Consider the following 25,116-nt stretch of genomic DNA (forward strand, 5'->3'; position numbering starts at 1 on the left):
GTTCCGCTTGAAGACATTAGCAATGCAGGAGGGTAGTTGTGCTGTTTCCAAAGCACCACAGTAATGCAGCTGCTTCAGCCCCAGCTGTACCCTGTAGCTTAGGGCCTGGCAGCCAAATGACCAACAACAGACACAAAACCAAATCAAGTACAAGAAGTTATTAGGAAAGGAACAGATAACAAAACAAAACATTGTGCCATGGTACAAAATCTGTGGTATAAGGGTATCTTGGAAAATGCAGTTCTGGTCTACATCTCAAGAAGGTTCACAGAAGGCAGTTACAGTTATTGAAGGTGTGAAATGGCATCAGAATGAGAAATAACGAAGCATAGTAGAGCTCTTCAGCTTGGAAAATAAAAAATCCTACCTGTTTGGCTATGTCCTCCTGCATTTATCCCTAGAAATCACCTTTTGGCCACTGGCCAGGATGGAGACCGAACTACGTGGCTTGTTTTTTGGGTATGCTTCGCTCATTCTTACACTGCAGCTGACGTAACTCCGTCTTCTGTTCCTCCTGTCTCCCCTGGTACCCGCTCTGCTTCTCAGGCAGGTTCTGCAGGTCGCATTAGCTCCTTTGCCGAGGCACCTGCAGCCTCAGCTAGCAAGTTTAAGTACAGGTCTTGTATAACCATCTTGCAGCACAGTGGACTCACGTAGCAGAAGTGAACAGACACAGTGGAAGTGAATAATTTTTAGTGCTGAATATTCTAGCTTAGTTTGAAACATAAGCATATTTGACAATAGTTTTCCTGATCAAGATATAACACCATGAGTGTTCTGGCACAGGGCAAGCAAGATGACCCACTGAAGCACTGCTGACCATCTCTGTAGACAGTGATTTCTGAGACCGGGCTCTTTGCTGCAATGCTCCTTAGCAGTTGGCCCTCTATGATGTCCAAAAACAAAACAGAAAGCAGTAATAGCGGCCTCTCCAGTAGTTGTAAATATGTGAAAATTGCCCAGCTAGATATTATTTCCTCATCACATTTCTCTCACGTGCCCAGTATTGTCAAGTGGCACCAGTACCCAGTGCCATCCATTGGGACTTACGGGTACTCAAGGCCACAGCATTCTCAAAAATTGTTTAGAATTCATCCTGTGCAAATGATGACAAAAGCTAAATTAAATACCGAAAAATTAATCTTCTCTTACTAGATCTTGGAGAATTGCCTCTGCAGTAAATTGCAAGCAAAGACTACAAAACAGGCTGAGCTATAGCAGCAAAATTCCCCAACAATTTTCCTGCTACTCCCCCCCTTCCCCATCATACAGTTTGCAACCATTTCAGGAAAGCTGTAAAAAGAATCAAATTGCTTGGGCGGGCTTTGCATTCTAAATGTAGAGTTAAAAAATCTCTGTTTCACTGGTTAGACACTCAAAAAGTGCTTTGAAATTGCAAACACTCATCAGCTTTCAGCATAACAAAAGCTTTAAAGGCACAGTAGTCATTTTAACACCACCTCCAACATCCTTCTCTTATTCCAGAGGGTAACAGTGGAAGGGGAGAGCGTTTGTTTTTATCATTAGTGGATCATACAGCTGTGACAGTCGGAGTGACGCGAGGGCCAGCAGTGCTTCTCAGCTGTGTAACTGCAGACACCCTGAGAAGCGTTTACCTACTTTGCAGCTGCTTGTTCTTTTTTTATCACAGAAGAAGAAAAAAGGACCATTCTATCATTAGCCCCGATTACGCTTTATACGTAAATGAGCCAAATTGCACATTTGGTGATTCTACAAAAAGAGAGTAACGAGGTCAAGGAAATCAGCAGGAAAGGTGTAACAATATCAAATTGTGACACAAACCTTCAGGCTACTGGCCAATTATCTAAGGCCTGATCCTGCCTATGCTGAGTTCAGTGTCTCTTCCTTCTGGGTTGTCAAACACTCTCAGCGGGGGGTCCCCTTGTTCAAAGGCATTAAGGCTCAAGCTACTACTTTCAGAGAATGCCCTGAATCTGGAAGGCCACTGATGTCAGCATTTCAAAGGATATGGGCTTCTCTATGGAAGATTTTTAAAGTAGGATCTCTCCACAAAACCTCTGTTAGGACCAAGCTCATGGCTGTAGGAGGGCACTACAAAGATGAAAAAGCGATAGAGAGTACCAACGCTGGTTTGAGAGAGGTTTCTCCGCGGAGGTTTCCCGAAGATACACTCACACAGAGTGCGGGAGACATGAAAAAGGCAGTCATCTCTGTACTTGTACTGCACGACTGCCGACTGTACGGTTTCTAGTATTCACCATAATAAATCAACACATGACATGAGGGTAACTGGGTGGGGGGCAAACTGCTTCGTGACTCTGAGGTAGCAAGCCCACCCCCCTCTAATCTCACACACAGATTATGGGGTTTACACCACAGAATCCCAACTCCTATTTCCCATGGCCCCATCAGAAAATCTGTCCCTGGACCTTTCTCCCTTTCTGTCATCTCACACCCCATCCCTGGCTGGTCAGACTGGTGAGCAGCTGTCTGGCAAGTACTCCTCATAGGGAGGGAGAAGCCGGGATGGGACACTGGTGCTGTGGGATATTCCAGCTGGGACATTTTCTCACAGCCTGGCACTTTGGCCTCTCTCCTGCGTGTGTTATACTTATCTTCAGTCACACACTCCGATATGCTATCGCCTTAGGCAGATACTTCAAAGATCTGCAAATACTGTTAGTATTCTCCTCCAGAGACTATTCCACATCTCCTGCTGCTGCTGTTCTGGCACTCCCCATGCAACTTGAGATGCTGCAGACAGCAGTAATGAACATTAGATGGTTCACGCACACTCACAGGGAAATGATACTGGAGCTCTGGTAAAATTGTGTTTTAAGTACTTAATTCAATGCAGCATTTAAGCTCCTCAAGAGACCTGACCATCGGATGGAAACATGACCACAAACAAGGACTGGTAGAACATAAACTTTCTCTGGAAGTCATCTAAGGGGCAGAATCCAGCCCGGGGTCACAACGAGCAACGACAAAGGTGTGTCTCTGCACGTGGCCAGACAACTGCTCCACTGAATTTTGCACCTTTCTAGATATGTGCAATTGGTTCTTTTGAATTAGGAGGTTGGCAAGTGCTGACTTTTTGTTACATAGCGCAGTCGTATTCAGGTATTAAAGGTGGTTGAGCTGTTTTGTAGTCTGACAGTGCAGCCACCCGACTGCAACAACCTTCTGTGGGTTGGTTTTTTGGTTTGTTTATTTCATTCTTTCTCAGACCCAAAGACGACTTGGTGCATAATACAAAATGAACCAAACAGGAATCCTATATTTCAGTGTATCATTTTAACTAATCAAAAGCCCTGACATTCTTTCTAGATAAAGATCCTAAAAATACATTTTGGCACAAATTGCGCGCACATTGCTATATTGGTGAAAATCAGTTCTTTTTTTTCCTCTCTATATTTATTAGGCTTTTTTTATCTTTTAATTAAAGATCTGATAATTAATTCTTTGCTCCCATTGGCTGCCAGTGACCTGTACATGTAGTGGGTTGATTCAGCATAACATTTGTTTGAATAAACACTTGTGAAAGTAAAACTAACCCAAAGCACATTTCAAGGAAAAAGAAGTTCCTAATGTGAAAAGATTCCTTCAGGGGACAGAATTTCCAATCCTACACCTGAGGCAAGTTGCAGAGAGTGAAACCATATAAACTATGTCTTTATGATATTATGATTTTATGCCATGGAGATTATGACATTTTAAAAAAACATTTGTGACACTGGGTGATAAAAAAGAAGTGAGAAGAGCTAAACTCAGCAGCAATAAGCAGTACAATTTTTATGCAAGAGGGTCTAAAATCACCATGACAAGAAACAGAAACTATGGCATGTGATAAGAGAACCATAGAGGATCCAGCAACTCTTTAAATTCCATATGCATGTCATAGTGGATGCTCAAAGAGCTTTCTGAAATGAGAACTAATAAGCAGAGTCATTTTTTTAAAATTGCTAATATGCTGTTAAAGGAGATGCACAGTCTTCAAAGCTTCTGACAATGGAGAAGAAGCATTTTCCATTATGCTTGAAATTACCTTTTTGAAAACGTGCTAATAAAATCTATGATGATCTATACCTGTGTCTGGAAAATGTATTAGGCTGATATCAAAGTGATCCCTGCAAGTATTAATGTTTAAAAACAGATATTGATGAACATCAAGGCCTTTTTTCTGCTCTGCTTTGATATTTGCAGAAGAGTAGAAAATCAAAAGTTGTCAGTGAGTTTCTAATCACTCTAATAATTAGATAACAGCATTGTCCCAGCTCTCTGATGCACTATTCATAACTGCACAGTGTACTTATGTTTAGAAAGATGATAGATTTTACATTTGACAAGTATTTCCCGAGGGATAAAACTACTGGCAGAGACAGAGAAGTCAAAATTTAATACTTCAAGTGAAAAAGTAGTAGTAGAAGAAACAAAATTTTTTTTGAAACTACTGGTTGCAAGTATCATGGTAAGATGGCACTTACACTCTCCTTTAATGAAGAAAATGTAAAAGTCAGTGATGAGGAGTAGACTGAAGCTGTTTTGACTTAACATTAAGTTTTTACATACGAGGATCAAATGCCTTATTGCCCTCAGTCTGACATGGACATGAATAGGAGTTCCATAAATGCTTTTGTATCAGCATATGGCCCCATCCCTGCAGATAGATTTCCTGCAGCCTTAGATAAGTCACTGGTGCTCTGCACAGTCATCTATTTGTATAGAGAGCACTGCAGAATCAGGACCTTTATGCTTAAAAAAGCCCAGTTTGATAGCATGGATTGTTGGCAATATATGTTCCTTCTCTGCTCAAAAAGCATAAATGAAAAAGTAACACTATGAATGAGATAACATTATGCAGAGACTTTAATATTACCTGAATACCTGATTTTCTGTGCCAGCTGCAGCTTTAGATTTCTGCGGCTTCATCAATGCTGTTCATCAGAAATCAGACAGGAAAAATTGGGGTCTTTTGTCTTCCTGTGAACCAGGCATCCAGAGCCTGTCAAGTAACAGAGATGGTATGGAGCATATCTAATTTTTGAAGAGCTTATACTCATATAAATCTTTCTATCATGGCTTTCATCTACAGCAAACACCACACAAAGTATTCCTGGAATATAAAAAACGAGACTACTTCAAAAGATAAATAGGAATTCTGCAGATAAGAAATATAGATTATGATCTCCATCTAATAAAATGCTTGAGGATGGCATTTGTAAGATATCTTGAGTGAATGCTTTTTCACAGGATGCGCCTACTAATGACTCTGTTTATTAAAATAAGTATAAGATATTTGGGGAAAAAAAAAATTATTAAATGCATCAGGAGTTTCAAACATTTTATGTACACTAAAATCCAGTTGGTAATTGTTGCAATCTTAAAATCATATTTCCCAGTTTTTGGGTTCATCTTATCTCCAATGTGTCTAAACCCCAAAGTACCAGAATAACTCAGACCTGAAGCTGATATTTGGGGCAGACTGATGAAATTCCACGAAGCTTTAACGTGTATGTAACTGTAAGCTTTTATGTGTATGCCAAGCCGTCCCTGAGTTAGTGCTTATAAAGGAAGTTCAAGGTCAGTCAGCATGAAGAACCATGTTGTAAATTTAGAGATGGTCCTTACAGACCCAATTTCAGGCATGTCATCTGGGAAATACAGGGCAGCCTATAGAGCTCCTCATGCCATAGCTGTCTTCAATAAACATGCCAGTCAGCAGAGCTCCGTTTCCCAGCTCTAATGCCTGCTGCTTCTCAGATAGAATCATAGAATGGTTAGAGTTGGAAGGGACCTTAAAGATCATCCAGTTCCAATACCCTGCCCTGGGCAGGGACACCTCCCACTAGACCAGGTTGCTCAAAGCCCCATCCAGCCTGGTCTTGAACCCCTCCAGGGATGGGGCAGCCACAGCTTCTCTGGGCAACCTGGGCCAGGGTCTCACCACCCTCACAGTAAAGAATTTCTTCCTGAGATCTCATCCAAACTTCCCCTCTTTCAGTGTCAAACCCTTCCCCCTCGTCCTATCACTCCACTCCCTGATCAAGAGTCTCTCCCCATCTCTCTTGTAGCCCCTTTAGGGACTAGAAGGGGCTCTAAGATCTCCCCGGAGCCTTCTCTTCTCCAGGTTGAACAACCCCAACTGTCTCAGCCTGTTCTCAAAGGAGAGGTGCTCCAGCCCTCTGATCATCTTCCTGGCCCTTGGTCAAAGATACTTGGTCAAACTCTCTCCTGTTGTAACTTTGAGGAATTCTCACAAGATTCAATTAAAACTGTGCTTACTTTGCAAAAAGGCAAATGTGAGAAGTAGTCAAAAAAGCCAGCATTGGACTAACCTCTCCGGGGTCCCCTGCTGACAGTGGAGAGAGAGAGACTTCACCAGAGAACAGTTTAAATCTGTGCTCAACTGCTCGTTGAGGAAACCTTTTTCTCTTCATTGACTATAGGGGGAACTAGGGATTTTAACTTTCTGCATCTGAAGTTACCTTAATGCAAATAAGTCATCACAGTTATCATATTAATCTTGATTGTGACCCAAAATACTGTAGTTTTACAAAAATTAAGTATTCTATACTTAATTTTCAGCACTAATATCTAGCATGCCCAGTAGGTAGGATTCTCAGTGCCTTCTCACTGGTACATTCATAGGATCAAATTTTCAGACAGCATATGCTGTCTGAAAGTAAATAAGATATTACTTACTTCAGTGGATGGACATGGCAATCAAGACTAAAATTTTCTCTGGAAAGAAAAACAAAACCATGAAGCACAGATTATTAGAACTGCTGAGCGAGTATAAGGTATTCTGTACAGGCCAGGGTGCCCAGACAGTCTTCAGAGCTAAATGTCTGTCAGGAAAGTGAATTTCAAAGACAAAATAATGAAAGCTCCTAAAAGATCTCATACATTTTTTGAGAGAGCATGTGGTGGGAAGAATGCACAGAATCATTAGGCAGTGTCTATCACCATCATCAAGGGAAACAACTGACAGGATTTTTTTCTGAGTACACCAGCCTGACCACATGTCGAGGCATGCCAATCCAAGCCTAATAAGATTAAATTACTCTCTTAAAGCTTTAAAACCACATGGTGGAATTCCCGATAAAAATTTTAAAAACCATGAGTTTGAGAGGGCTAACCTTGCTATCATGAATAGCTTGATAAATAAGTCTACATGAGTTGGTTTTTTTGTTCAGTTAAACAACATGTGTTTTCTTAACCATCTAGTGAAGAGTGAATAACTATAAATACTAGGAAAATCTGCTTTGGTCAAATCTGTTAAGCTTGAACACACATCCCTGGGGGGATATTGATTATCTCTTAACCTACCTTTCAAAGCTGATCATTAAATTTGTTACATGGGAAATCTATCCTACTTAACATGTTGGCCTAATTCAGGCTTCTGAGCACCCTATAGTCATTCAATTAGAACTAGTTAACACAAATAAGCTTTTAAAGAAAAAAGAATTGTACAAGATTATGTGGCCCAAATTCTAATCCTATTACTTAAGTTTCTTCATAGGAAAGATTTATTCTTACAGTCTTAGCAAAACTCAATTGATAAAACACTATTTGGAAAAAAGACATAAAAATAAATTGCTTTGCTGGCCCACCTAGGATTAAAGCCTGAGGAATCAATATTCTTGTGTTTTATGTGTTGTAGTCTGATAGCAATTTTTCTTTTATGCTACTGAGCTGCATTTTGAAAGCTTTTTGAACTACTCACCCTGAGAAACAGGCCTCTGACTTCTGATACTGCCCAAGGAACCTGATTTCCTCCAGATTTAATATATTGATTTACAGGGCACTAAAACATAGAGTCCTATTAAAGGAAAACTAAGGTAATAAAATTTGTCAATTTTCTACCTAGAGCAGCTTATAAGAAAAAAATCACTTTCAGAAAGTGTGCCTCAAACGGAGTTTTATAATGGATAAAGAGTCAGATCACTTCTATCATGAAGCTGAACAGAACAGACAAGAGCATTCTATTCCTCTTTGGATGGCTTTGAAGTAGTTTGTGTTGTCCATGGCATCTACCTGGAAACTATGACTCAGTTCCACTTAAAATTAATTTTAAGTGCATTAATGTATCTCTGTGTGTTTTAACACTATCCAGGTAATTTCTTCACCCATAAACCTCCAGTATACTAAATTCAAACTCCTAACCTTCTTTCCCGCATGGGTCTCCATCCAAGAACATCTTGCAAAGAGTGCAAAAGGCTATTGCGTTCAATAACCAAATTGATACAGAAAATACACAAGATTCAGAAAGGCACACATCTTGCTGGCTGCGGCTAAAAAAAGCAGAAGAATGAGGGGCGGGGGGGAAAGAATGGAAGAGATGGAGAATTGTTAGCTACCCTGTTAATGCTTATTAATCACCCACCTTTACTGCTTAGATGTATTAAAAGCTTCCAAACCACAGGAAAGACATATTATTTAAAAAACACAGTACCTTGATCAGAAATTATTTTCTTTATTTACTTGATAAGAGAGATTCTCATGAATTGCACAACATGCTCTCCATTTAGCCAGCAAGGCTAAATCTTAGATGAGAAAGAGCTGGGTACTTTTCAGTTCTAGAGTTTTCAAAGAGCAGATTATCCCTGCGTGAAATGTAAAGAGCACGTATAATACATAAAAGAGTAACAGCCTTTCAAAATCATACATTTCTGCTTTGGGAAAAAAAAAAAAAAAACCAGCATAGCAATTCTAACCTCAGGTTGTGTTTATCCAAAGACTATCTAAAGTACCACTGTGTGAGGACTATAAAAGCTACAGACCCAGGCTTTACTATGACTCTTACATGGAATTTGTCTGAACTTGTTTCCACTTACACAGCAGGTCTCATGAGGTATTTTCAGGTTTGCTAGAGGGGTTTTTCTTCTTCCTGCCATGCACTTGACCATTGCAGATCAACCTCTTTCCATCCTTAAGCTTATTTAATTAAGGAGTTGTCTGGATTATACTTATCTGAAGCAACATATGGGTATCATCTCCAATTGTAACAACAATCCCAAACCTCCCAACTGAAAGTCCTGTGCTACAATTTGTGTAGGGCGTAAGACAGATCCATCCTAATCAGCTGAAAAATTAAACTTTGCTTTCTTTATTCCACTTGTTGCTCTTAAGTTCACTGCTGATGATGATTTTCTTGTTTAAAAATATTTCCATCCATTATTTTAATCGTTACAAATGGGAATTAATAGAAAAACAGGAAATACAAAGTTTTAAACACTTGTTGAGAGCTCGTCACTCAAACACCAAATGATAACTCATGTCAATTTTAACCTGTTAAAGTTATATGTTCATCTCGATTTTCAAAAATTTATAAGCAATTAAAAATAAAGATCTTCAATAGTAAAGGTAAGTAAGTAATACTACCACTCAAATTTTTAATTTATTCTTATATTTGCACACAGAAAAGTCAGTAGAAACCTGCGATATTTAATTGATTTTCCTATATTCTTAACATAATATGCTTCTGTGATCATTGGTTGGTAAAAAGCAGTTTTGGCTGTTAAGCTTCAGTAAAACTGTGTGACTTGATACTAAGTCAGCACTTACACTTGTGTGTAAATATAAAAATAATTAGAGAACTGGTCTTGTATTTGCATAAGCCTCAAAAAGATAACATTTCATAACTAGTGACACTATTTAAATTAGAAACTTGTTGAGAACAAAAAGATAGTAGTTTGATTCTGAATATTATCTCCATAGTTCAGAATGGTGACACCATCTCATTTCACTTAGATGGAATAAACTGACACTGTGCAAAGCTTCAAATCATCTAAATGTGCGGAAGAGTTAAGAAACAGTAGAGTATCCAAAACTGCTGACTCTGCCTGCTGACAGTTATAGCTTGGTAGACACCAAAGGAAGAATGTTGTAGTTTTGAACCTAAACATAGAAAAATCACAGGATTACCTGCATCCATGATTCAACTTCCATGCTATTTTGAAATGTATACAGGAGTATGCCCTTTAACAGTTAACAGAGTAAGTCCACATATACTAGTTCTTTATGCTACTGATAAGATAATTTAAGTGCTACCTTTTTACCATCTATTGCATAAATATGATGCCATAATGGCAAAGTGTTTGCCTGTCAAATTATTGAACAAATACCAGCATGTTGCTGAATTTTTCTTTCAAGAATATCTGTCGACTTAAAATGATGCCCAGAAAACACAGAAATACTAAACAGTATGTGAAAAGAGCAAAGAAAGAGAATCGATAAATCTACCTGATAATTTTGTAATTGGTTTTCCTTAATACACCTTATGTTCTTTAAGGGATAATCGCAGTGCCCTAGGTTAAATTATACAATGGTATTTGAAAACTATAGCACTATGAAACATTGCTGTATTCCTGTTTTCATAAATCATTGTGTTTTAATACAGTTGAAAACTTCTTAGACTGTCCGTACAGACAAAATTTTCTGTGACAAATATTCAGTACAAGAACTATAGTTTTACACTTGGCTTCTGATAGAAAAGCTTTGGTATTATTATTGTATTAGTACCAGATTAATTTTCCAGTTCTTCTTCTACTCTGTAGGAATTCAAGCAGCCTAGATACCTTATAAGTACCCCTGAGGTGCCACCAATTCTTGATAAATTAATATGAGGCCTTAAATTTTCTTCTGTCTTCTCTAACTGTGCTGTGTATGTTCCATTACTTCCATGTTTGACATTTACTTTTTAAAATATCACAGTGCTCTCCTTGCAGTTAAGAATCCTTGGCCCAGTCTCACATTAAAAGGTCAATGTTTAATCTATAAAGAGACACCATAGTTGTAACTGTGGGATTTATGGTCCCTTTACTGGATTAGCCTAAGTAGAAAAAGCTCCCGGCAGGATGGCGTGGTCACAAAGTCTGACGAGAAATCCACTGAGGGAGAAACTAGACTTTGCAAAGAAACACTGGAGCAGCCTATGTAAGGAGAGCGTGAGAGAGGGGAAAAGACATTTTTTTTTTCTTTTCTTTGAGAATTTTGTAGTGCTTATGTGGCCCAGTGTAGAGCTGTGCAAAGATACCCAACCACTACAAAATAAGCAATGTGGTCAGTGCATCGGTCCCCTGAGGCTATCCTGGCACCCAGAGAAAGGGTTACCTTGAACACTTATGCATGGCACGTTATGATGCTAGATCATACCAGTTGAGCAGATAGAGTATCATATCTACAGTTAAAACATCAGGCTTTATCTAGATAGATCATTGCATTTTCATTACAGAAGAAAACTGGTCTCTCATCGTATACCTATGACACCACATAAAACAAAAAGCCAGGAGGGCAAGCTGGATCATCAGGGCCCACTCAAGGACAGGAGCTCCATTAGTAGCATCACACTGACCTGTCTCAGCAAGCTTCCTGCCCGGACAATGCCCAGGCACAGCTGGACCTGCAGATGCTAAAGACAGCTCCTGGTAGTCAGTATAGAAGAGGAAAGACCAAAAATCCAAAAGGACCAAAGTCCTTTTATCTCTCTGCGTAATCCTCCAGCAGATTCACAGTAGGATTTAATACCTTAAACATCCTTGTATGCCTGCATGTCACATCCCACAGCATACAACGCATATTCTGAATTTTACACAGTCCGCACATTATTTCATGCTATTGATACTTAAAAATTACTCCCTCCACCCAAACGCACACATAATTGTAATTTTCTCTTGGGCTACCATGGTCTGGAAAAAACAGGGCCAAATGCTATGTATACCAGCGAATGATCTCCAGCTCTGTTTTATTCGAGGTACAGAAATAGTGCCAGATACCAGCGTTCAGTAATTATTTGCTTTTTTACCAGACACCGTCTATAAGTACAACAGTGTAATATGTGTAGGTCAGCCAGACCATCTTTTCTGTGTATGTGCACTTGGGAGGTCAGTCACGGGTTTAGAAAAAGGAATTTACTAAGTGGCTTTTGAAACAATTTAAAGAATCATTGAAAAATATTTTTTACCACTATTTAAAGAATAGTCCTCCCCCTTCTCTCTGATCTTTTTCTGGCATATGTATAATATCATTATCAGAGAAAGAAAATGATCCCTAAATATTTTTGAAAATCTCTTGTCGTGAAGCACAACACGGCAAGCACAGTATTGAGGAATGCCTTTGCTTTGATGGGATATCACAGCTGTGGAGCTATGTACAGCTGCGTGCTCTTTATGCTAAGGAACTTAAAATGGTTCAGCAAACTTTTGCTTCAGAAAATGTAATGTGGCATGCAGCAGATCAGGGCCTCACGTCAGGCTGAGGAAAACAGGATAAATCTGAAGTATAGTGCTTATATTGGTAAGCGTCCCAGAAGTCAAGTATAAAACATTGTATGGATTTCAGTCACCAGCATGACAGCAGTGACGGCACGTCACAACACACTCCCTGTAAAGCTGTAGTCAGCAATAATGAAAGTGCCTCCTATCAGGTACCATTATTTAAAGGATTATAGCTCATCACTACTGCTACTAGGCAAAAACCTCTGATGGCATGATACTTGACGCTGGTCCTGATAGCTTGTTATTACTGGTTTTAACTATGAAAGGCACTTAATGAGTGACTGAGGGCACCAGCTGTGCATGCGGGCTGACAGAACAGCCCTTTTTGTGAGAGTGGTTTGGGAATCCTACCAGCTTTCACAGGAGTGCTTATGTCATTTTTGTCAAGGAGGAATTCCTGGGTAAAGGCAGAGAACAAGTGAGACTGTGACTAAAATATCAGTTTAATTGCCGGATCACTGACAGAGATGACAAACTTAAACCTCACCTCCCCATATACCAGGGTAGTGCTTTATATTTTATACACTTCCATGATGGTGTTCTCCCTGTAACCCCTGTTTGTAGCCACTATATTTTTCCTTAAGTAATGTCAGAAGACATTTCCTTCAGTAGGCCAGGTCCTAGCAACTGAACTAGAGTCACTTTCTCTGATTTTTCCTGTCAAAAAAATCTAAGGGTGAGCACAACACAGACCAAGAATAGCTGTAGATGGGAAGCACTGTCCCCCACGCACTCCTTTTCTCATGGGCACAGCCCAGGGCTGAGCTTGTGACTTTTAGAAGACCTCACTCAAGACCACTGTCCTTCTGCTGACACTCAGGCCACGAGTTCACAAAGCTCAGTGGTGACACACAGTAATTTTGCATGGAGTTCAGCATGTGTAGAAGCAGGACATTTGAAGCATTGCAGCCCTAAGCATTTGGATAACATTATGGTGCAATAATGTTTTGAGAAATATTCACCAAATCATCTTTTCAGTGACATACAATATTTTGAAATTGCAGTTTTCTCAGTACAAACATCCTACACACTACACTACAAACATGGGATATGTCTTACATGATGTTCTTCAGGTCTGTGGCTTCCAAAGCACAGTGATAAAGGAAGGAACGGTTGGATTCTCAGATAAATACACTATCTGAGGCATCTGAATCACATAGCATAGCTTGTCTAAGAGAAAAAGAACAGAAAATAAAACCAACTTATATTGTTATTATAATATAATATAATTTATATGCAATTTATAATTTTAAAGAAAATAAGACAATTACAATTTTCTAGCCTTGACTAAGTATTGCAAAAGAACGTAAGTTTTGTATCAAGCCAGTAGCATGCAATTCATTTGGCATATACTAGAAAGATATTCGAATGGCTGAATGGACAAAGAACTAAAAACCCGCCAGCCATTTTCCATCATAATTGTTTACAGACTCAAATATGCCACCAATAAACTTTGAAATATTTTGCAATCGGTATCACACAGTATCAAATTTCCGATAGCCTACACCCAAACCAATATAAACACAGTCCCTTCAGAGAAACACTGTCAAATTTGAGTGCAACATATTAAAAAATCATTTTCATAAGCTAATACCAATTTTTCCATAAATTTGACACTCTTCTTAACCACAAAATAAACCAATTGCCACTATTTGTCTGTTTAGTTTTATAACAGAAATTCAGACCCAAAGCAAGCTTTGAATGGTTCTCTACTTGATAAAAATGTAACCTATTAATACATAGCGATATTACCTGACTCTATCACAGGGACGACTGAACAGTCCATTCCATCAGCCAAGGTGACATTGCCAGCAGCCTGTCTACAGAGACAGGTGGGAACTGCTTATTTCCAAGGCCTACCTCTCCCTTCTGCATTTTGTGGCTGGAAGCATTTTGGACATGATAAACACTCCTCTCTCTCTCAAGGTTTGATATTAATCAGGTTATATTAAAAACTCTCTGCTGCTTTCACACAGCCCACGTTTTTTAATGACCTCCCCAGCATTGTCAACGAGTGAAATTGGAATTTCTCAAAGTGCTTATCCAGAGGCTGACCAAAGTGAACATACACACCTAACCTGTACTTTCTAATATATAACTTATTGAATCACATTACCCGGAGTAGTGAAAATGCGCTTGTAGCAACATTAACCTTATCACAAGATTAGCTACAGCACTGTGACTAGAGGTCTATCGGAAGTAATTTGTCTTGTTTTGACCTGTCATGAGATCACTTAATAGGAAACTAAATAGCCCACAGAGCTTAGCACAATTTCAGTCAATTCAGCTCTTTGTGGTCACAGCAATGTATCCTTTTGTCTGAGACGATGCCTTCTAGGCACTCGGTATGCTTTGATCTTCACTTCCGTATGTTTTTATACATGTCTTATTCCCTCAAGCCTTGAAGGGGCATGAACCTTATTTCTAAAATCAAAGTGGAAAATGTTTTTCAATTGCTTTAATTGATTTTGTCTGAGGTCTAACAGATGGACACACAAAACACATTTAAGACTTGAAGCTGACCAACTGGAAGACCTTGGGAATGGAGTGAAGAACTCTCGGATAATTCATTTCCACAAGTCTCATAAAGAAACAGAGACAGTATCAATCCAGACAATCAGAACTCACAAAGGAAGAGGCAGAAATGGCATCATATCTTTCTATTTACAAGCAAAGCACAACTGAAATTTTACCATCCTTACATAAAGAAGAAAATTTATTGGCTTTCAGTTATTGCATTCTCACTCTGGCAGACCGGATGGATAGCTATGAACCTATCTACAAAGAAAGAATCTTCTTTTCATTCTTCTTAACTAGAAGTAGTGCTGCTATACAGTGTCTGTCTAAGACTATTGTAGACCGACAGTATCCATTTAACCCTAAGAAAATTGCAAAGCAGAGAGTGACCACCCTTGCTTTTCCAATCTTCTATTCTCACCCATACTTCTTTTTTCCTTAGCAACTGAAATAATAACAAAGGGGTCATTTTGTACCTGTCCCACTGCTACCCTCTGTGCTCTTCACCCATCAGTGAAAAATTCGGTGTAACTTCCTCCAGCAAACCCCTTGAGCAATCCAGTTACTTCATGTAGCATTCTCCTATGCTGTTTTTAAAAGCATTACCATCAGAAAACCAGAAAAATAGTAGCAGCTTTGTCCCAGATAAAGCTTGCGTAACATTGCTGAAATCTAACCTCAGAAAAAATGACAAATCATTTGTCAAGGAGAAGGTAGATCTGTACAAGTAAATTGAACACGACCGGGGCATGTGCTCAAGATGTTGAAAGGTCATTGCTCATATGATTTAATTTTTGGAACAGCCTTTGGCATGCTTATGTTTCACAACCACGCTTTACCAGAGAATTCCCAGATGGCATTTCTCAGGTAGTGTTTCCAAAAAGCAACAGAGAGGAAACCATGCCATTTTGGCATACTTCCCTGGCATAGTCCCTGGGCATTATGCCACCAGGGTCGCACCTGCACACTCTCACACCAGCTCCCCAGCAATGTGGAAGGCATGGCATTGTGATATTAAAAAATGGCCCCTTTCTGAGATCTCTCGTTTTTCAAGACTCAGACAGCGAAGACCAAGTTGTCTCCCCCAGGAAAGAGGTATGTTTACCTCTGCCCAAAACGACCTGGGGAAGATGAGAGAGGGATCTGACTCCAACTGAATCATCTCCACCAGCTATGCTGAGCTTGCGTTTGGAGACTCCACACAGCCACTACCATACACAGGAATAAATTTAAAAGTTAAAGCTGCCTTACTCAGAGCATGAGACTGACAAAGTCATTAGTTCAGCATAATTGGAGCAGGTTTACACCATACCTCTCTCACAGTCAGAGGCACACTGAGGCTACAGTTCTGCCTCCCCCCAGTCCTTGTCCATCTGAAGCATTTTTGAATCTGAAGATGAGTGCGGAGGTGCTGAGATGAGCCCTGCCATGTACAAGGGCCAGGACGATACACACTCAGTCCTTCTCAAATTTTTTTTTCATATATTTAGATTTAACATTTATATAAATAAAGCTTGCATATAGTTCAGATTTATGTTATAGTTTTTTTAAAAAGAAGTCACTAAGACTACTGGCTGGTAAGATAAGGGTGGCACCTGTGTCAGGGTGGCACCCGTAAGAAGTATGGATGGTGAGAGCTTTGATTTTGTGAGTTTGTGTGACAAGGGAAACTATTTTGTAAAAATCCATCTCTCTAAAGTCTGGAGGGAGAAAATGGAGAGATGTCATTGAGAGGCATAATAGACAGAGAGAGAGGCAGAACAGGAAAACTGCTAAAAATCAGAGAGAGTTTAAAGTACAGTGACTGGAAGAAAGAGGAGGAGCTGGAAGTAGGTTGGCAGTGCGTGGTACAGACAAGAAAAACCCAGAGAGCTCTGAAAGAGCAGGACTGGTTTCCTAATGCTGTGGAAACAAGGATGGTAGGAGGGAATAAGGATCTATATTGTGGCAGTTCCTGGTCCCTGGGGCATCATCAGCACCGTGGGGGAATATGACTTCTCATTATATGGTCTATGTACACATCCACAATATCTGGTTACACATAATGGGTCTGAACCACCCCATAAAGAGGTACGGTGAACATTTTTACACAATGCATAGAGAGAATTTTACAAAATGAACAGAGACCCTACAGTTATCTTACCTTGGTCTCGCTTTTGATTGTCCTTTCACGGCATTTTCCCTGCAGTAAACAATATCAGCAAAGCTATCCAATTTTCTTGCAATAACATTTCCAAGTGGATCTCAGAAGGGTCAAATTCTTTTAGCCATGTGTTCTGTTGAGTGCAACAGCCGTCTTTATTTGTGTTATACCACAGGGCAGATGGCCTTTTTCCAAATCACCCCATATGTATTTGACAAATCACGGAGACATTCCTCACATGCCATGAAAAGTAAGGACTTAGCATATTGAGTACAACTTTGCATCTTATTTTTCACAGTAAAAGGGTTTACCCTGCACTTTTATAGGTTCTCATCTGTTTTCTGTAATTATAAATTTATAATGCTGCCCAGAACATTTGGGTTTTAATCTAGAACAAAAAGAGTTACTGGAATGCTGTCTCATCAGTAGTTATTTATTCAGTGGTCTGTACTTATCCAGGGCAAAAGATAAATAGCAAACTAAGAAGAAAAAGCAGCCTAGAAAAAATATTCATTGATAGAAAATTATCTATGGCCTTATAGAGGATAAAGATGGAATAGAAGGTCAATGAAGTGATAATTTACACCAATGGAAGATAAACCCCGTTAGGATTACAAAAGTATGAAGCTCCTGTAAATCATATCTAATGCTTACAAGTGTGTCAAATGTTTTTCCTCATATAAAACAAAATAGTTCTACCGCTCTCTGAAACAGCACGTAGTCTAGCTGTTTCCAGCAATAGCAGTCATGCTACCAAGGGCAAATGTTGAATGAGACATGAAAATCTGGCTTGCGTGGCAGCTGAATGGCAGCATATTTGGCTGTGATTTCTTCACAGTGTGCCAGAACCCCAGAACAGATTCAGAACTGATTTGAAGGGAAAAGAATTGTGCAGATGTGCAACAGCTTGATGTCATATGACAGCATATGGCATGCCGACGTAATGATCTTTATAATTATTCTGCCACTGGTCTTCACTTTCTGAACTGAGTTTCACAGAAGCAACAAGAGCACATTAGTGGGGGACAAATTGCTTATCCAAATTAAAAAAAAATGAAGTTGGAGGCCAACCAAAGAGATTTACAAAATCTTCTTTGGTTCACTGATTTGCTAACTAAACAGTTTCTAAATAAATCTTTTTAAAACGTTTGCTCTGAAATGTATTTCAGCTTACATTTATACAAATTTTAAGAAAATAATCAAAACTACAATGAACTAAAAGAAAAATTTATTTTGCAGTCTAAGTAAAAGAAAGCATGTTTTCTAGGCCTATTTTCTCCAGTTCATCTATCCTCTCAGATATTACCTCTATGATCAAAATTGCACCCTGCAATGCCTATTTCTCTCTGCTGACTAAATAAAAAGTTCAGATATTTTTACCTCTGTTTGGTAAAATTAATTTCTCTCTGACTTACAAATACAAAAAAATGACAAAAAAGGATACGGTCATGCTAGCAACTGTACATTAGTAGTCTTTTCTTGACGTACAAATGATTAGAGAGCTTTTAGCCTTTTTCTGTTTAAGAGTCCAAGAAAAATTCTCAGTAGAGCTCTGGACCCCTGTGTGGTAAATGTAAACCTACTGACAATAAACTATTCCTTAGTAACCTTTTACAGACCTCTTGTCTGGAGGTATGTACAGACCACAGACAGAAAACTGTTGTATTAGAGAAAGTCATATAAAACCTATATGGCAATGAAATATAATCCAGTTCTAAAAGCACAATTTGGAATGCGATAAGCTCAAAGTATTGAGGTACAATAGGAATAAGCTTTCAAAGTCCAATTACACTGTGAATTTATTCCCATACGTGCATAAGAGACAGGTGAATAACTGAATTGTGGAGTCTCTGAGCCATTAAAAATAAATAGTGTGTCAGAATACAAGTTTAGTCACACAGTAGTATCTGAAATACAAACATGATACTATGGAAAACTAATAAACCAACCATAAAAACTGCTACTGCTTCACTGATGCTGCATCAAACCCACAATCTCATGTAAAGAGTAAGTAAAATGAATGAAAAAAAAAACAAACAGTGAAGAGAGAACCCTTCATGTGACATTTAAAGAGTGTCCTGTTCTGTGTCCACTGTTTGCAGTAAATAGAGAGATATTCTGATAACCTTCCGCATGTTGAATGGGACCTGCAGAGCTCCCAAAAGACCCTTAAGCACTACTGTGCTACTCAGTATGAGCAAACAGCATAGTTTCATTCCCTGGACCCAGAGGGAAGGCAAGATGATTATTTGAGAACACAGCAATATGAGTAACACCAGCACGTCCGTCTGTATCTGCTTATATCCCAAAACACACTTCCAAAGCAGCAAATTTCTGTATGGGCTGACAAAGTCTGATAAAATCTGAGCTTGTTGCAAATGATCAGAGAATGCTATGAAGAAATCATCAGTGACTGCTGCTCAGAAGCCTCATGTGAAGTCCAAAAACCGGAAAAAATCTTATGAAGAATACCTATATTATCAGCCTTTTCCCTTAGTATGCTGCAATACACCTTAGATCCTCTGCAGATTTTAACTCCCTCTGTCAGACAAGCAAACTAGAGGCCTATAGGTAAGCAGCACGAATTCTCTTCCTCCTCACCTGTTATAAATACCATTGATTTGTTTTTTTCCAGCCAAGATTATCGAACATTTACCAAATCACAAAAACTATACTAAATATACAGCATATATTTTTACACGCTATACTTATTAAATATCATAACTTGCAACATTTAAACATCTCAATAGCGGAAATGATGGTGCATTTAATCTGACCTGGACCTCAACTCCATGACTCCGTGGATGAGTTCAGAGTACGAATGTCAGATGTCAGCTCCCTGCATATAACCATATTGACATATCACTGAGCATAACCGTATACTGCCTTTCTTTTGGGGTGAATTAGCCCAGGAGCAGCTCCACAGATCAAAACTTGACTTTGTCCAGCCCAATTTCAAATCTAGGTAAAGGAAAACAAGCCTGTTTGCATCTGTCCATGTGCACATATTCTCTGGGTCTTAGGATATTTTATATTTTAAAAGCTAAAAACCCAACTGATTTCTAATCAATGACATTCCTCACATCTGTAAAATGTCACTCAAGATGAATAACCCTGGTAGTGTTTTTATATTAACCTTTCAAGGAAATGACATTTTTAAATAGCTGTTGTATCTATATTTTTCTCCAGAAACATTGCTAATTTTAATTAATAATAATGAAAAAGGAAAAGGACAAAATCCTTGCCTGAAGGAGAAAGCAATTTAAAGTTAATGGACTTTTAAAAATTATTGGTGATTTTCTTACAAGACCCAGAGGCAATATTTTTCAATAATATTTGTGGTTGAACTTCTTAGGTTTCGTTGTTGGTTTTTTTGTCAGCATATTGTTTATATTTCTTCAGAGCATCAAAACAATTTACTGCTGCTTGTACATCTCCATTTGTGTGCGCATATACGTTGTGATTTTATGTATGTAATTTTGTGTGTAGTCAACTTTCTTACAGCTTTACAGAACTGTAGTGAGTTTTCTTACAGTTACAATTTTTCAGCCACAAGTGGAAATCACAGATGAGACAATCACAAACAAGCAATGGTTACTGATAGCTACCTTCCTCAAATATAATTAAAATTAGTAATGACATACTAATTTCCCATATCTCCACGTCTTCAAGTGTCAGCTCTTCTCTGTATCCTCAGCGGTGTGTCTGCTCATTTTATGTCGCTATTGTGGATTATATCCTCTCTTGGATGGGGGAACGGTAATAATGTATATAAATGACAGCTCACAAGGTCAGAAAAAAATCAGCTGAAAGTTCTGATAAGTTTGAATGAGTCCCCTTCCTTTGGGTGGAAGTCAGTGTAGTGTACTGGTAAAATTTCAGCTCTGTAGTTCTGAGTTTGATGGAACGAGTGTGCCGCTTGCTAGCAAATCAGAAAAGTTACTTGCTTTTTCCTGGCTATATGATATAAGTTAGAGAAGGAGTGATCAACCTTGTTCATGAAGAGCCTCGTGCAACATTTTTCAGAAGACAACAGCCACACAAAAAAGCTTGCATACCACTAGGAGCCCTGGCAAGGGGGACTCCAGGAAGAGTCGAAAGAGCTCCCCTGGATCCCACTTGTCTTGCTGAAAAAGAAAGGGGTATTTCACTGTTTTGTGCTGCAACAGCAGCTCCGAGTTGCCTCCTCTTCCCAGAAATGCCAGTATCACTGCAACATTTTTGCCAATCGCTTGATCTGGCTTGGAAGACATAACTGAACAGTTCAGACGCATCTGGCTCAGGAGTCATTGGTTGGACCCTTGGACTCTCTCCCTTTGACTGCAGGGATTGTTTACTTGTGTTCTGCTGGGAGACTTGCAAGAAAAAATTATTTGGGGATCAAATTCTGAAATCCTCATTTTACTAAAACGTGCACAAAGAGAGCTTGTGGATTCCTTCTGTTATTTACAGTACTGAATTTTGTACTCTGAGAGTATAAGCCTCAAATAATAAGGGAAAATATATTATCTAAAATACATAAATACAAAATTACTGTAATTTAAAACATTGCAGGTACATTCCAGGATCTCCAAAATAAATTCTGGCTGTGCAGGTAGGATTAAGTAGATGCTTATTCTCAAGTATGTTATGGATCTTTACATCCAATGCAAGGCTGCTATACAGTGTTGTTGATCAGTAGAAGCTTTAAAACCACTCTGGAGAGCAGTTAGGTCCTTTTACTGCCTTTCCAGCCTTTTCCCCTTTTCCTGTACTCTTTGCACAGTGCATCAAGATAGCCATTCTCCTTGTTATTTTCCTTCTTTTAAAGAATTTGTAATCTTTATGAAATGCATATACCCCTCATGTTTTTACTTGCTTTTTGTCATTATGATGGCAGAGGAGCAATTCCCACTTAAATCTTAAGTCAATAATTAATGAACAGAATCAACACCACAGCCTAAGACCGGGAGATTTAGTGATTTCATCCCTCCAGGAAATGAATCAGCAGGATTTGTTTACTGAATCTCTATAACGTTCTTGTGGTACCTAAAATCAAAAGACAAAGGCAGCAGGGAACCTTTCTTGATGTGTGTGTGTATGTATATACATATTCACATATAAAAATGCACAAGGCAAAAGTGAAGAGCTTTGCTTTTAATGTCTCAGAGCGTTGATTATTCTAGCATGCTGTATAATTTGAGTGAATTTGCTTTTCAGTCCTGCTCTGGGATTTGGAGGAAGGTGAGATATTAATATCTTATATAGTTCAAGTCTAACACTGATTAAGTAGGACAACTCACCTCTCTCTCCACATCCTTTCCCCCCTGCACTTGAAAATTACCGAATCTCTGTTGCTGTCTCACAGGTTGTAGCCAGGGCCAGCCATTAAAGGGACACTGACACTTTATATAGTTCATCCTCTGGCAACGAGAGTGTAAAATTTCTGAACTTAGTGATTTCAAACAGAATAAATCAACGGAGCTGTAAATCTTGGGGGTTTCTGCTAATCATTGCCCTTGGAAGAATTCTCATTATAGGACATATGACAAAGGTGTCAGAGGCTTCTAATAAATTCCTACTTTGGCTATAAATCTAAGCATACAGCCATAGGACAACGTTTCCTATTCACTGGTGATAGACCCAGAAAAAAGTTACGAGATATATTGAAAAGAAGTAGAGATGCTGTCATAACTCAGTACTGTAGTTCCTTTTAATTTAAAGCACAGTTTTTAAAAGTGACTTCAGTACTTTGATATCAGAAACTCCAAAGAAACGGGGACAAATGTGCAGAATTGATGGAAAACATTCCCAATCCCTGGAAGTTGCCCTATCCCTGGAGGTGTTCAAGGCCAGGCTGGATGGGGCTTTGAGCAACCTGGTCTGGTGGGAGATGTCCCTGCCCATGGCAGGGGGTTGGAATTCAATGGTCTTTAAGGTCCCTTCTAACTCTAACCATTCTATGATTCTATGATTACAGAACTGATGAAGTTCTGTGTTTAGAATAAATCCAATTTTTTGCCAAGCCTACTTTTTGAAAATCATCAAAGTGAAGAGTCTTTCCAATAAGTGAGTGTGAGTTTGAAGTGAATGTTTTCTTTCACTCACAGAATTTAAGGTTTGATCAATTTGATGTGAAGTCATTCAGCACAAACATGTTTTTCTCATCAGAGAGGAGTACATGAAAACAAGGATTACTACAGGGAGATCCGGATTTACTATCATTAATGTTATCTTTTAATAATGGTACCTAATAGTTTGTGCAGATTTATGTCATCATGCAGGAGAGCCAGAATTTGATTCTGATCTCTCATTCACTTTTTAGAATCAACCTGAACATGTTAGGTCTTAAACAACTGAAGTGTTTGGCTTAATTTCAAGTGCATGGCTAACTCCATTAAAGCAACAGGTTCATTTGCATACCTGCTATTAAAAATATACTGTGGAATCATGACAAACTGGTAAAGGTATCAGCAAAAAGTCCCCTGTTTTAGGGGAGATTTAGGGAGGCAACGCACAAAACTTTTACTTCCTGACACTTCTCCCCCTCTCCCAAATTTCCCATCAAATAGAAAACCAATGAGATTAAGACTTTGATCCTTACTTTAGGGCACTGATCTGGTGCTAATCAAATGTTTTTTCCAGGGCAAATACAAAAAGAAGCAATTAGATGATTACTATAACGGAAGTTGCAAAATTACAGCATCCTAGAACTCATCTGAATATCATCTTACAAGGACCGTGTAAGAGTAGAGTGAACACTCACTATATGTAGAAGACTAACTTGTGTTTTCCTGAATTAATTCATGGCCAAGATTCTCATGCAGTATTTTCACCCTCCGACTGTTTCCTTGAATAGGATGTTAAGCCTCAATAAAGAAGCGTTGTTTGATCACAAAGTCCCAAAACATATAAACCGCACACAACTAGACTGAAAAAAAAACACTTTGCAAAGAGCATATAGAAAGAGTTGTACACAGAAGACTGGTAGGAACTTGGAGAGACAGAAAAAAGATACTGTTTATGATAAAGGGTTGGGTAAAGGCTAAGTTGCATATAGTGTAGCATGATGTAAATGTTACAGCTTGTGCTTGATAACACACAGGAGAGATCCCTGGCATATTCACAAATTCTTCTAATGCTCGTTAGAAATGTTTGCTCTGCAAGTACATTTTTTACAGTTTTAACTGCTCAAAACGCAGCCTCTCTTTCTCAAGGTATTCTGAAAATGTTGTCATCGTTGACATTACCAAGTGAGGCAGAGAAGAAAATATGGGGACATAGGAGTCTAATAATGATGAAAATTGTTATCTGTACCATGAGCATTTGGTGTCAGATCCAGTTAGGCTCATCACATATTTTTTCCCAACAGTCTAATACACAGATGAGAATGCAAATGATTTTCCAGCAGGTACTTGTAAGGCCCATCACGACTATCCTGTCACTTTGAACGACGAGAAAAGAGTAAGGAAATTTTCAGGGCTTTTTTTTTTTTTTCTTTAATATAGGTGTCAATGTATGATTACAAAAGAAAAGTAAAGGAATAAACCTCAGCAAGAGGTTTGAGTAAGCACATGAAAACATGGATGTTTATCTGACCCTTATCTAAATCTACAAAGATGTCTGAAACCTGTCAGAAATCATGCAAATCCAGACAGTTTAGGAGATTCTAGAACTAGAACTATCTGCTACTTACTACAGGTGAGAACAGGTCATTTCAGTTATGGATTAAGTTATTATTGGATGAATATCGCTGCAAGGTACCTCTTTCAAAAGGAGCTAGAGAAGGTAGGAGGCTAAGTCCCACCTTTCAAATAGGGGTAGGCGTCTCGTGTCCCTTTGTCCCATTCATTTTCACTGGAAATATAGCTTAGTTCTAAAAATTATACAAAAGCAGGAAATTATTAAAGAAATGTTTCCATGCTGCACTAGGCAAGTCTGAGACTGCTGAAGTTTCCTGCCAGAAAGCAGGGAAATCCCAGCCTTGAGTAAGTGATTACATTCATTTAAGATGAAGAAAAGTCAGGCTTCTTTTTCCACACTGCTTGATTCAGGCTGGGAATTCAAAACCAGCTCCTAACATGCAACTGCTTTCCTTTTCCTCATTGATGCTGTGCTGTTCTCAGGCAAATCATTCTCTGGATTTGACCAGAAATTGTATTTTTAATGTGAGACAACTTCTCTGGCAATTGCTGAAACCAGCACATTTACATG

The sequence above is a fragment of the Numenius arquata genome, chromosome 7, assembly GCF_964106895.1.
Source record: "Numenius arquata chromosome 7, bNumArq3.hap1.1, whole genome shotgun sequence".
In the NCBI taxonomy this organism is placed as follows: Eukaryota; Metazoa; Chordata; class Aves; order Charadriiformes; family Scolopacidae; genus Numenius; species Numenius arquata.